This window comes from Caloenas nicobarica, chromosome 3, assembly GCF_036013445.1.
Source record: "Caloenas nicobarica isolate bCalNic1 chromosome 3, bCalNic1.hap1, whole genome shotgun sequence".
Lineage (NCBI taxonomy): Eukaryota > Metazoa > Chordata > Aves > Columbiformes > Columbidae > Caloenas > Caloenas nicobarica.
The window spans coordinates 69,011,289-69,025,086 of NC_088247.1; the positions used below are offsets into that span (position 1 = coordinate 69,011,289).

The 13,798-nt window shown below is 39.1% G+C and overlaps 1 protein-coding gene across 1 annotated transcript in view; it reads right to left on the reverse strand.

Annotated features, from left to right (window-relative positions):
* Positions 1–13,798, reverse strand: part of UST (uronyl 2-sulfotransferase) — a 169,662-nt gene that overhangs the window by 68,370 nt on the left and 87,494 nt on the right. The window lies entirely within an intron of this gene.

Below are 13,798 nucleotides of genomic sequence, written 5' to 3' on the forward strand. Positions count from 1 at the left end.
GGATCCTCCTTCCAGTCCTTCTTGTAGATGGGCCTCACATTCGCCAACTTCCAGTCAACTGGGACCTCCTCAGTTAGCCAGGACTGCTGATAAATGATGGAAAGTGGCTTGGTGAGCACCTCTGTCAGCTCCCTCAGAACCCTTGGGTGGATCCCATCTGGCCCCATAGACTTGTGCACGTCAAAGTGGTGTAGCAACTTGAATTATGTTTCTTCTTTCTGTTTCCTCAACCTAGGACAACAATTCTTACTTAAGCACTAGCTTATGCTTTATTTTTGGAAGCTTGAAGACATAGCCATATTTAAGTATTTAAATGCTGTTCTGATGATTTTTTGAGTCACAATTTATATATTTTCTTTTAAAATGTAAAATATTAAATTAGAAGAGAGAAAACTGAAGACACGCTCCACACCAAGACAATCCTCTTGGCTTCTCTTTAACTTTTGGGTTAGATGAATAATTAAATATGTATAATAAAAGATTAGGGCTCCTCATCAATATTAAAGAACCAGCAAAATTGTTTAAAAATATTAATTCTAGTAAAAGAGAAAAATCCCATACAGTTTCAACCTGATTTTTATTCTGCATGATTCCCCAGACCACTAAATACAGTCTGCAACGGCTTGTCTCATGAATAACTATGCATATCAGTAATCTCATTGACCTCAATGTTGCAGGTTCACTGCCATAATTTGAAATTGCACAGACAGCATAAAACTTTCAAACAATCCAATTAAGAAGGCAGATGCTTCTTGCTTCCTGATTAGTGCATAGCCAGTTTGGACATGGGTGTGTAAGGGAAGTATCCTGAATCCAGTATCTTGAATTCTTCTCTGAGCTTGTCTTTGCTGCTTTTTTCTTTGTACAGAAATAAAACCTACATTAAAAAAAAAAAAAGTATTCTTGCAATTACCATATGACAAAAGGGACATTAAGCTTTGATAATAATTATTCAGATAGAAAGCTTTTGGTGAACACCACGGTGGGTAGCTGTGAAAAACAGATTTTTCAAGTGTAATTGCTGGCAAGAATAGGCTGCACCTAAATTACTGAACATATTATCTTCCCGCTGCTTGATGCAGATTCGCAATAATCTAAAGACATAAAGGAGAAGAGCAAAGAAAAGGGGAAGCAATGAAGACAGCAAGAAGTGATGACCACAGCAGCAGGTTGCCTTAAGACAGAGACAGAAAGATTACAAGATCCAGAGAAGCAAGAGAGCAGGGACATCCTGCCTGGCTTTTGTAGAGGATGCTAAGCCTAAATGCTCCCAAGAAGAGAGAAAAATCAAAAGCAGACAGCTATTAGTTTGCTAGATGGAAATATTCAACACATATTGTCTTTTTGAAGAAAAAAGGAGGTGGCGGATTGCATAACCAACCCACTAAAGTGTCAGAGCCCGTCCTTTTGCGGGTAAAGTCATATGTCCCTGAACATGTGAACTGTAAATTCAGTACTGACAGTTCTGAGAGAAGAGGCACATGCACACTCATCTGTCTCAAGAGGACAGCTGAGATGGGAGGTCACTCCTTTACAAAGAGCTACAGAGGAACTTCTCATTTCTGAAATGGAGACTGTGACCCCACAAACACAGGACAAGCTAAAATTTCTGATTTCCTACACACTGTAATGAGCCTGGTCTACAAACAGCTCCGGTTGCTCCACCAGGCAACAAGCAGGGAATCTTTAGAAAAATTAAGTCTGGTCTGGCTCTTATTCAAATCTGCATTTTTTTAAAAACATAGTTTATAATACTTCAAATTCCAACCATTTGTTTCTACGGACTGTACTAAGACTCTTTTATGGAATCTAAGCAGCACTCACATGGCATAAAGAATTCTATTGGTTAAAAATCAATAACCTTAAGCTATTTAGAGGAAAAAAAAGGGGGAAATCAATGCTCCATTTGTTCAAGTATGTTCTGCATATTTTTAGGTACCTATCAATCACGACGTATTAAATATTACTTAGCTCTAGAGAGTGAAACTTTTCAAATTAGCAACACCCACATGAAAACAGTCTTGCAAACAGTAACATATTGTGCTCTCATTCTACATCATGTCACCTTATTTATACTCAAATACCTATTGTTAAGGATTCAAAAAAGGACACAATCATATTTTACTTGGCCTGGGCAGAAGGCTTACCTGTTCTTAGTGCAATCAAGATTGGATCCTGCATGATAAAGGTACCTGATAATTCTCATGCCCAGCAGCATGTTGCCACGACTGGGTAGAGACGGTGGCCACGACACAACCACTCCAGCAGAGCACTGAAAACATACACACTGATCCTCTGCAGAGCTCTCCTCTACTTAACTTCTCCTGATTTATTTAGTATACACTATTAAATCCCAGTAGTTTTAACTGTGCTGTTGTGACAGGTATATTTTTAGAGTTCTCATCAAAATAATTAGCATATTTGCAGGCTTCAATCAATGATATTTAGGTTTATTAATAATATATTCCCCTATCCTTTTTTAATAAAACGGAATAAAAAAGCCTGGGAAGTATGGCAGATGTTGCAAGTCTGCCCCTTAGAAGAATGTCTCTGATGAATTCCAATTTTATTACCTACATGAGCAAAATCTTTGTTCAAAATCCGCTACAAACCCCTTACGAGTTTAAAAAAAATAAATGAAATAAATAAATAAAAACAAGCCAAAGTTATTTGCCTAGCTGTAAAATGGAGGATCTCTCAGCTCCTATGATTTTTCACTTCAATACTTTTTAAGAAAGGTTAAATAGGAAGGTAGTCCTGTCACGTCACTTCAGGAGGCTCCTGCATTTCCGTTTGGCACAAAACTCTTTGCACAAGCAGAAGCAGGCTCCTCCATCCCTGAAGGCAAACCACATTCCTTGAAGAAAAGACAACTCCCAGCCTATCCTCTATAAGAACTTTGGCTGCCTCTTACTCGTTTAATGTAATACATCTCCCCTTAGACAAATTAGTTGGTTGCTAGAAGTTCAATATAATGGAAGCAAACAAGAACTGACAGTCACCTAATATTAATATGGACAGGCATATTGTGTCCTTCTTAGAAAGGAAGCACAATTTCCTTTTACAGCTCTGTAAAAATGAGAATCATGCACTGAAAGAACAATTGCCCAGCAAGCTTTACACATCGATTATGTTATGGCTCCATCACCGCCTCTGCAGCACAGCTTCACAGGGAGATCACGTAAAAGCACTAATATATAACTTTCACCTTTTTAGGACTTGAATAAGATGCAATCACATCAAAATCTGTCTTCTGAAAAAGGTATCTTGAAATGGAAGTTTAACATCTTGTATTAGCATGCACTCGTGATAAAGCAACCCCATTCTGCACAGCCGGCAGCGGGCACCTCTGGGGTGCTCCAAGGACCCTCTCGAGGACAAGCTGCTACATTTTCTGCAAAGATTCCCAGAGGAGCGGGCTGAGGTTCTGCCTGCCTGGGACTAAATGGTATTGCCAGCCTCCAAAACTAAGGAGTTCATCTTCTTGCTTTTGTCTGTAGTGCCTTGTTTCCAGCTTTTGCGCCTTCACCCTACCCTGTGGCTATGTTTCTAGGCTTTTCTTTGGAATTACAAGGGAAAAATGGAAAGTGAGTAGAGATAAATCTTTTCGTTTCAAAACTGCATCCTTGGCTGTGGTGGCCTTGAATGGGAGGTGTGTGTGGGGTTCCAAAATGCCCAGTGGTTCAAGGTTAACAGTAAAATAGTGCAAACTGGCAACACCCTGCTCAATAATTACCTTTTCTGGAGCTGTGATTTCAATAGTAGAAATTTCATCTTCTAAAGTGATATGTCTGTCTAATGTCATTGTAAAAATCACAACTTAGTCCTCTAGCAATTGCTTAGTAAACTGCCTCAGACCAGTGAATGGCTAAAATATCACACTATAAAGCCTTATGTTTCTCTATTTCGTTATCCTGTAAATCTCCCAGAATATTTTGTGTTGTGTTTCTGTCAGTCTTTTACATTCATGCATGCTAAACAATGAGGGTTTTTTTTCCCTACACCTTTCATTATGTTGAGGACATTGAAGTATTTTAATATATAAATTCGTAATGAACAGCAAGAACAGTGAGACAAATCCTGACAGGTTCTGCATAGCATCCCCAACTCAAGTAAAGGCTACACTTGAGAAGGACATACTAATTGGGATTTCATTTATGTAATGCAAAGTTACAGCTGGAAACAAGTAAGAGACAACACTAATTCTCTACAAAACACTAACAGCAGCTACAGTCAAGCTCTGCATTATTTCAAATTACTTAATTCCAGATACCCTGTATTCAAGACTTTCCAAAGGTCTGGCTCGGGATCTCTCTGCACCTTGGATTAACATTTCACTATAATTCAGAGATGCAAATGTTGCACATCATATAGAGGAACAGGAAAATTAATTACAATTTGTTACAGTAAATTCCCGGCAAATAGTAGAACAGCTGATACAGCTCTTTGGGAAGTATTAAATCAACAAACATGGTGTGTTGCAAAGATACATCTTCAACATTGGATGAGATCACAGATTTGGCTGAGATAGTTATGTTCACATAAAATCTTGGGGCTTGACTTTTTAGGGAGGTTATAACACAAAATACGTTGCAAAGCACTTGGCACTGCACATTCTGCTTCTTGTATGAATATATTTATCAAGAGTGTCACGGGTGATTCCAGCTGTCCTGTGGAAATGGCTTTTGTAGAGAGCTACTCAAGATAATGTTAAGAATGTCCATATGGAAATGGAGATACAGTAATTTGAGTATAATAAAAAAACCACTGTAACTTGGCGGTACATATCATGTATACAATGTACATAATATAAAAATCAATGTAACTGAAACTGAAAACATGGCTGCCCTGTCCCACATATGAAATTTCACCTAATCGCTATCAAATAAGGAGCTGTGGATATCATCATGCTTGAGTCTTTGAATCTGCACAGTTTAATAGGGTAATATGTGATTCAGAAGCTTAGTGCAAAACTACTACATTTTCAGAAAACAAAATTGCAAAAGGAGAGAATAATGAAGGAAGTGGTTTGCTGCTGAAGAGCCACTTGAGCCACAGGGCAAACAAGACATACGCAAACATCATGCACTGTAGTACGGCAAATAAAACCCAAACCATCTAGAACTAGAGGACAGTCACAGGGAAGGAGCCGTTCTGGCAAGGACTTGCATGCCTCCACAGATTATCAGGAGCATGTGAGACCTCGCAGGTCACAATAATCCTAGCTTCCGTTTTTCTGAGAAGCAGGAGCAGAGAGGAACAAAGACCTGGCACAGCACTGATGTGGCCACTGACAAAGTCCATTTTCAGGAAAGAATGCACAAAGTTCACTGCAGAGTCACAAGAAGGATGAAAAAGAAATGCCTTGCAAAACAAAAATGTCAAGAAACTGGAAACCTTAGCTTGGAAAAGAAAATAAGAAGGGAAAAAAATACAGAGAAGGCTGAGGTGACTGCACCATGGCATGTAAGAAATTACACGTGAAAGCTTACATAGAGGAATAGTGGGCAAATGTAGTCTGAGATCCAAGGAAAATAAGTCAATTGGATTTTTCAGAAAAATTAAGAGGAAAAGTAACTCACAGTTTACAACTCGAGAGACCAATTCAGTACTGAAGAATTTACCAAGAGCACCAGGTTCTGCATTACTGATGATTTTGAATCAAGACTTAAATTTTCTTCCTGAAAGATGAAGGTTTTAGGTTCGAAGCTAAATACTCTGTATTGTGCATTACACAATGGTGAGAAAGACTAGAAATGACTTAGGACTGACACAATCCATCTTTTTGCCTAAAGGCAGGATCACCTGTGTAATTGCCACTACCAGCTCCAAAATCCTTAAGTACAACTTATTCTGTTGTTTCGCTGTCCTATTCAAGCCTTTTTCTAAATGTCAGATCTTTCTTAAGTTACTCTCAAACTAGTAATAAAATCTACAGTGTGAACATGAGCACGGAAACCAAACAACAGTAAAAAAGGATAATTTAGGTGTTATGCCTGATCCCACCTTCCGTAACCAAATTTCAAGCAACCATCTCCATTCTGAGAATATATTACCAGCTGAATGCAAGCTAAAAAGTCTATTATGTGAAGAACATGGGAAATCTAGGCAAGCAAATTTTAAATCAGACAATCCTAAAACCTGTGGAAAAGCTCACCCTAGAGTAATGTTTTCTAAAAAAATAAACCTGAAAAAAACCCTTAGACCATACAAAGGTTAAACTGCACGTTAGATTTGTGCTTAGTCTTCCATCAAGTCACAGTTAAAAAACATCATTACACACTCACATCATTCAAAAAAAATGTAGTATAAACAAAGAAAAAAATATGTAGGAGGGATTACAGCACCGTGTGGCCATTCATGAAAAGTATATTTTACAAGGTGGACCTCACATGACGGTAGAAAGTGTTTCATGATGTGTTAGCAAAAGGTGTAGATTATAATAAACACACATAAAGACACAGTGTTAACGCTGGGCACATAAGTTTATCTGACATTTCCCTACTTTTAAGAACTTAGCCAGTGCTTACCCAAATAATTTTTGTTACCATATTTTAAATAACACTCCCTAGGTGTGTATGTTTGGTGGTGTTTGTTGTTTTTTTGTTTGGTTGGTTGGGTTTTGGTTTTGGTTTTTTAAAGGAGAAAAAAATCCACAACATGAAACTACTTTAGTAGATAATCTTGTGCTGCAATCACTTTTTCAAGATGTTGATTCAATAAGTCACTCCAAGAGCCTAATCCCTCCCATGGCTGAGCTGTACAGAACCAGTGCAAGCTGACTCAGCCACTGCTGTTCATACCAAGTATGCAGCATCTCTCTATTCCAGCTCCATTTGCCCAGTACGCTATTTTCAAAAGCTAGTGGAGCACAGTTAAAACACATCATAGGCACATTCTATGAAACACCTACGTTCTGTGTAGTATTACTTAATCCAGAGAAAGGGAGAAACAAGAATCCGCAAGTTATTAATAAATCTGAGTGTTGCAACAAATATTCCATGACTCTGTTTTAAGTCAATGAAGACAGCACCACAGAATCATACTGGTTTTACTGATCTCTTACCAGTCTATGCAAAAATTTAAAAGTGAAATTCTATTTCCAAATCAATGGACCAGAGATGCATACATAAGTTAGGTCACGGCAAAGGAAGATGAAAAAAATGGCAAACGCATCATCCAACCCTTACAAACTACCAGTGGTCTAAGATGCAAGGCTTTCAAACTTCACGCTGTCAGCACAGAATGTGCTCCTGCTTTCAAACATGCAGCTTATTCACATGACACACAATCAAGTTAATTCTTCAACATATACCTCCTTTTTGTTTGTTGGATACAGATACAATCCACAGATACAATTTACAGTGCCCGAGAACAGGGAACACTGTAGTGTCAAAGTGCTGTGTTAAACTGCAATTCTTAAAGCTGCTTCTGCATCAGAAAAAACACAAACCTGATGAATAACAAAAAAGCTGAACAATATTGAGAAACTAAGTTTAGTTTTGGGCTTATCCAGACTGAATCTCTCTTTGTCTATCTCTGCCTTGACACAGCATGTGATTTACTGCTAATCATAATTCAGAATTCAGGTCAGAGTTGAAGGAAAGTGTCTGAACTTATCAGGACTGCTGCATGTGACACTGTCTGCCACTGCAGCAGCCTGATTTACTCATTTTTATTCGTTACTCTTGGCCATTATGTTTGTTTAAAAGAGTAATATTAAAAAAAATTAGTAATGCTGATACAGGCTATCAAAAACGTCTTTTTCAAGAAAAACAATAACTTTATATATTAACTCCGCTAATTAATGAATAACAGAAGACCAGAAATATTTCTCAAGTTGCTTCCAGAAACCAAAGACGAGCACCTTCCAAAGCAGAAGACCCAACATATCTTTCTCTCCTCCCCAAAACCCACCCCTCCACACCCCTCATGCTCTAAGCTAGGGGGACATGCAGAGCCAGGGCTGGCCTCCAAGCAGGGCACAGGGAGGTGGCTGCTGGCTGTGGCCCAGCATAAGGTCCAGCAGCTCCATTTTCCTCAGCTTTCCCTTCAGCAGATGTACCTGCAGCAGTGTGGTCGTCTCAGAGTCTCCTGCTGGCCTTCCAAATTTGGTTTGAAGCCGGCCAACGGGTTTAGAAATTATTTAGAAAACAGGCATAGGGGGAAGTTGGAAAGACACGCAGAATAGCTGGAAGCACTGTATGAGTCTTATTTCCTTAGAAAATTATGCTAAAAGGAAAGTGTTGTCCCGTCCCCTCAAGCACATGCACACAGACACTAAACACGCCGCAGATACTAAACTGCAGCTGAAAGGAAGAGGGCAGCAGCCCAACAACGTAGAAAAGACGCCTTGCATACTAATGCTGGGCGATAATTCATCCCAGCTTTGAACAAATAAGATATACTGAACTGAATTATAAGGGCTAATTAAATGTAAGATTAAATTGAGTCCATGCTTTATCTCTGCATCTCCTTACCACATCATAGGAAATTTTAAAGGAGATCATTCCCCAGTGGCCTATAACTACTGCTGAAAGTAAAGAATTCATGACTCCAGTGAGACATGAAAAAGCCTGCTTCTGTCTCTGGGTGGTCTTTTTAATGCTTCTCCCTCCTATGACTTTACCCTGACCTAATCAGCCAGCCTGTAAACACGCAAAAGTCACTTACCACTCACTGACAGAGACACATCTTTAGGTTTTTACATGTTCCCCTGTAACGTTCATTCAGCCTGAGACAGGAGGGAGCGGCCAAGCTTCCCGCTCTGCCCAGACGGGGATCCGGGGATCCATGAGTGCACAATCTGAAGATAACAGTTTGGTGTCAGAGAGGGGAAGGCTGCCTTCCTGTGTCCAAAATGAGAGTCGCACAATTCTCCCCATCCTTGACTTGCCCTGACCCAAAGCTGTGGCCTCACTGTCCCCCTGTGCCTTCCTGCAAACATTCTTTCTGCTTTTCTGAAATCTGTGACACTTGGAGCAAATGCTGAGCATCTTGTCCAGCTGCCCAAAGGTGGTTATGGTTACTTAATTCAGCAGATTACTAAGAGGTCAAGTGGGGTTTTTCCACAAACTTGAAGCTTCTTCCTGCTTCATTTTTTCTCAAGCTAAGGAAATAGATGATAAGTGGCATTTATGATAAAGCACAGCAAGCAAGCTGCAGCTATTCTAAAATAGCTTTTTGTCTCTCTGCAGGCTAGGATCCTGTACTGCTTGGATTTATCAGTAACACCTGCAATCTTAGCAAATATATCAGCATATAAATATTTACCTGCTTACAGTACAGACACTCTTTAATATTTGCTTCTGATTAACATTTCGGAAGCTTTTCCCAGGAACATTAGTATATAAACTTCATTTCAGAAAGAGACAAAAAAATTATCAGTATTTTTACTAATTTAATGGCTCCCAAACTTATTTTTAAATACATACAACATTGACTTTGAAAACGAACGGGAATATGAGAAAGATAAATGACAACTGTCACCCTGGTCCTGCAATGTGCCCTTTTTGGGCACACATCTGCATGGAGGCAAACCTCCTGAATTCCTGAGTTCTGCACAAGTGAAGATGGGTGCCTCTACCCTGTGCACTGCAGACCACAGCACAGGTTATGACTGACAACTTCTAGAGCTTCTTGGGCATGTGAGAAGTTGTGTATATATATATATTTTTAATTTTATATATATGTATTATATATATATAGTTTTTTTAAACATAAGCCAATGATCTCAGCATTCTGAGAGAACACAAAACTATCAAGGGGTTTTTTTTAATTCAAAGAATTTACTGCTTCAAAGCATCCACTGCAGTAGGATGGCAGCTAGTTATTGTGCATGCATCATGTTGCTCATTTTTTTTTTCCCCTTGTGTAACATATTTAAGAATAAGGAGTGAAGGCCATTTCTACAGAATGGGTAATGGCAGCCTGGCAAACAGTGACTAGGAAAGGATCTAGGAAACACACTGGAAAAACAACTTGCCATGAAAGCCCAGATCACTCTGGCACAACTGTAGCTTTAGAAGGTATAAGTATGAGGACTGCAAAAGTGGTTGGGGTGTTTGGTTTTTTTATTTTTTTTTTTTCTATCATATACAGCATTAGTGAAGCTGATACAGACCCAGTGTACAGTTTTGATCCTTATAAAGTCATAGAATCATTTTGCTTGGAAGAGACCCTCAGGATCATTGAGTCCAACCATAACCTAACTCTGGCACTAAACTATATCCCTAAGAACCCCATCCTTTTAAACAACCCCAGGAACGGTAACTCCACCACTTCCCTGGGCAGTCTGTTCCAATGCCTGACAAGCCTTTCTGTGAAGAATTTTTTCCTAAAATTCCACCTAAACCTCCTTGGCACAACTTGAGACCATTTCCTCTCATCTTGTCACTTGTTACTTGGGAGAAGAGACCAACACCCTCTATGCTACAACCTCCTTTCAGGTAGTTGTAGATAGCGACAAGGTCTCCCCTCAGCCTCCTTTTCTCCAGGCTAAACAGCCCTGGTTTCCTCAACCATTTGCCTCCGCATGTAAGAACATTTCCAAGTAGGGTCATTACAATAAAGCCAGGTATGGAGAGATCAGTCCAGCATTTAGGATGAAACAAGCAGCATGGTGACCACAGAGCTGTAATGAAAAGCCTTGCCCAGGATTCACAAGTAACAGAGAATTCAATAAATAGAGCCACCTTCCCCAAAAGAAATGGTCCCAAAATGGACTGGATGGAGCAGCCACCCTTCTGAGGCACTGGATGGTCTCCTAAAGCCAGCCCTAGCTGCACTGGAGAGACTGGGAACAGAAGTTGCAAACCATTGGGAATAAAAGCTTTTCCTGTGATGACAAGCACTATGTAGAAATTCACTCACACCAAAGAAGAGCAAGAACCTTAGTTTTCCATCTTCTGTTTGAAGCTGTAACTAATTAGATTTATGTCTGTAAAAATTCACATAACATTTGCTTTAATGAGTCCTTTCAGGATTTGCCTTTTTGTCTGCCTCTTTGCACTACTTTGAATTGAGAAAAGATAGTACTGAACTAAAAGACAAAGATGTAGGAGAATAAATGAGGATTCATTCACTCAGCTGAACCAGCAGGCCCTCTTAAAACACTGTTCAAAAACAAGGGGAAAAATGTCCATGGCAAGCATTCAGGTCAGGATGAGATTTTCAAGTTTTTAGAACTTTGTTCAGCAAAGCAACTGGTACCTCAGAAACAGGCATGTGCTCAAACTCACCACGGAAGGCTTAGCTCACTTCCACTAGAGATTTTTTTTCTGATAAGGCGATATAGTATTTTTTTTTTTTTTCAGTTGGAAACATGAGTAAACGCCATGATGCTTTTCTGAATAATCAGAGTGCTTTAAGTGCTGACAGGTTTATAAGCAGGTGCAGGGTGCAAAGCGGGGAAATCCAAGTGATTTGTCATTGCTGCTGTTCAACATCAGTGATGTTAAATAAAAGTCAAGTTTATTTTTCTTACTGCTGTTCAGGAAGTGGAGAAGCACCAATAAGCAAAGCAAAGCAGACTCCTGTTTTGCACGACTCTGCTTACATTTTCTCTGCTTCTCCACTACCTTGGTGATACGCTCCAAATGGCTTAACGTAATTCCTACAGATCTTGAAAGCACTCAACCAGAGAAGTGCAAGATGAGTGGAAGAGACTCTTTCTATCCAAACAGCAACCTTCAAGCTTACCAAAAACGTAGCAAGGAAGGAAGGAGAATAAAGCATTCCTTATGCCTTCCCACAAACAAAACTTTGTTTCAAAGGTGCAAAATACCAAATGAGAGAAGTGAGTTTGTTCTCTGCACTAGCCCCCAGGATGGCTGCCCCTGCAAAAATTCACAATTTTCAGTAACAGCTCTGCTACAATGGTATGTTAAAAGCCTCATACCTTCCCTTGGGAAGGAGCAAGGGGTTTCACCAAAGTGGGGTTCTTCAGGCTGAACTTTGAGCCTTTCAGGGATCTAAAGCTGCCCTAAGCCTGCAGTCAGGAGTCTGTTGTCCCCTACTGCGCTGCCTGCTCATGGCGAGCTGGTGCCTGAGGTCTTCAGGTGTCAGCCAGAAAATACCACGTCCATACTTCGATCCTCATTCTTGTATTTTCTAGGGTATTGCATGGCTTCTGCGTTGAGCTGGCAGAAAAGCTGGCACAAATGGGAAGAATCGTATTTCATAGCTGATTTGAGTTCAGCTATCCACTAGAGATGGTATATAAAGGAAAAGTTTCAAAAAAATAAAATCAAGCAAAACTAAACCACTTTCACAATACTGTAATATTTATAACGTGTATTTAAATCATATTTTTGAAATTTATGCAAAATCGCTCCTCAGTGAAATACAGTTTTTTAAAAAACATCACCCTAGAATTAAGGAAGAGAGAAAAATATTCAACATGCTACTTCACTGTTAGATGTAACACTGCCAATATATTTTGAAACTATAGACTAAAATTCTGATAAATGCTAAATTCATCAGAAAACACTTGGAAATGCTAAACCAATAGTGAGCAATGTTGATGCACTTCAATGACATCTCATTTAAAAGACTCAGCCTTTTCACCTTTATACAGCTAAAGCAAGCATCCTTCTAATAAAAGTTTTCACATTTGCAAGGAACAGCCAAAAAGGAAGCTGCAAATACTTTTATACATCTTATATAATTTTTATATATTTTCACAAATTTGTATTGGAAGAAAAATGTAGAGATTTCATCTCCTGGATACACTACAGAAAAAACATGTTACCTATGTAGCAAGGAGGTACCATATATAAAGAAAATGGAATCTTGGGAGGAGCAAGACGTAACGATGGTCATCTTTTTGTCACATACCTAACATTGTGTACCATCTCTGAAAAATCAGTTTAATCAAGAAACATTTCTTTGACACTCAGGTGTGGCTAGTTGTTTGATTTTGCATTTCAGTAGAGAGAAGAGATCATTTACCAAAGATGTGAAGTCCTATCCCAATAAGATTTATTCTTTAAAGACAATACATTACAAATTGAACTGTTATGGAATCAGAATAGAGAACATCGAAGATCAAAATTTTGTTCAACTCTTCTTGTTGTCATGTAATGAAATCATGTCCATAGTTAAGTTATGTATCAAGTGAATTTCCAATTGCTCCAAGTATGTTATTTTCTAAAAAAAACCCCACCAAAACAACAGTCTCTCCCAATTTTTCTTTTTTTTACTACACTCTCTGCCCATGTCTGAAGCCATACATTCAAAGGACATGCACTGACATTACCATGTCAACAAAATGCTGGGAAGTTAGGCAAGCTCTTGCAAAGATCTGCAGAAAATTCACACTTCTACAGATTTTTTTTAATCTAAATGTGAGGAGTCCAACCTAGTGGCACAGATGGCATAGTTCCTGAATATAATTTCCAAATTAAATTTACAGCCTGGGCAATAACCATCTGCAGTCAGCTTTAACCTCTGTGTCCTGGCTAAATGTGAACTGGCATCACTCATTTGCATCCTTCCAAAAATTCCTCAGAAGTTTCATCCAAATTCAATTTTCTTCACATTCTATGCTATAAATGTCTCTAGAGTCTTGCTGCATACTTTTAAATAGCTGCCAGAAGGGACTGCACTCCCATGACACAGGGCATAATCTGTTTGCGTGGTTTATAAATACTTCTGCATCCTGTGGAAGGGGGGCTGTTATGTCAGAAAAAAATTAAATGGGTTAAATTGGTGAAGAGTCATTGCAGGTACAAAATTAACGAACTCAGTGGAGTTTTCAGTCTCGTATTAGGCTATGCAGAGACGAAACCTTCACAAC